The sequence below is a fragment of the Eimeria tenella genome, genomic scaffold (assembly GCF_000499545.2).
Source record: "Eimeria tenella Houghton genomic scaffold, Eth_scaff2805, whole genome shotgun sequence".
NCBI classification, from domain to species: domain Eukaryota; phylum Apicomplexa; class Conoidasida; order Eucoccidiorida; family Eimeriidae; genus Eimeria; species Eimeria tenella.
Genome location: NW_013542682.1, coordinates 357 through 596, shown reverse-complemented (window position 1 = coordinate 596; position 240 = coordinate 357).

The window sequence follows — 240 nt, the reverse complement described above, 5'->3', positions numbered from 1 at the left end:
CCAGCCAAAGCATGCTGCAGCTCCAGCAGGGGGGCCCCCGGGAGGCCCCCCTCCTCGAGGGGCCCCCAGAACACGTACGGGTCTGCTGCTTTCCCCGCGGGGGGCCCCCCAACACTTGGCCAAAGACAAACTTTGCCATCCATTCCCCCCGAAAGTAAAAGTCCTTCAAAACTAAATTCGCAAGAAGTGACCCAGTCCGAGTGCCCCCAAGAAGTCCCGAACAACTCGCACACCAAAGAG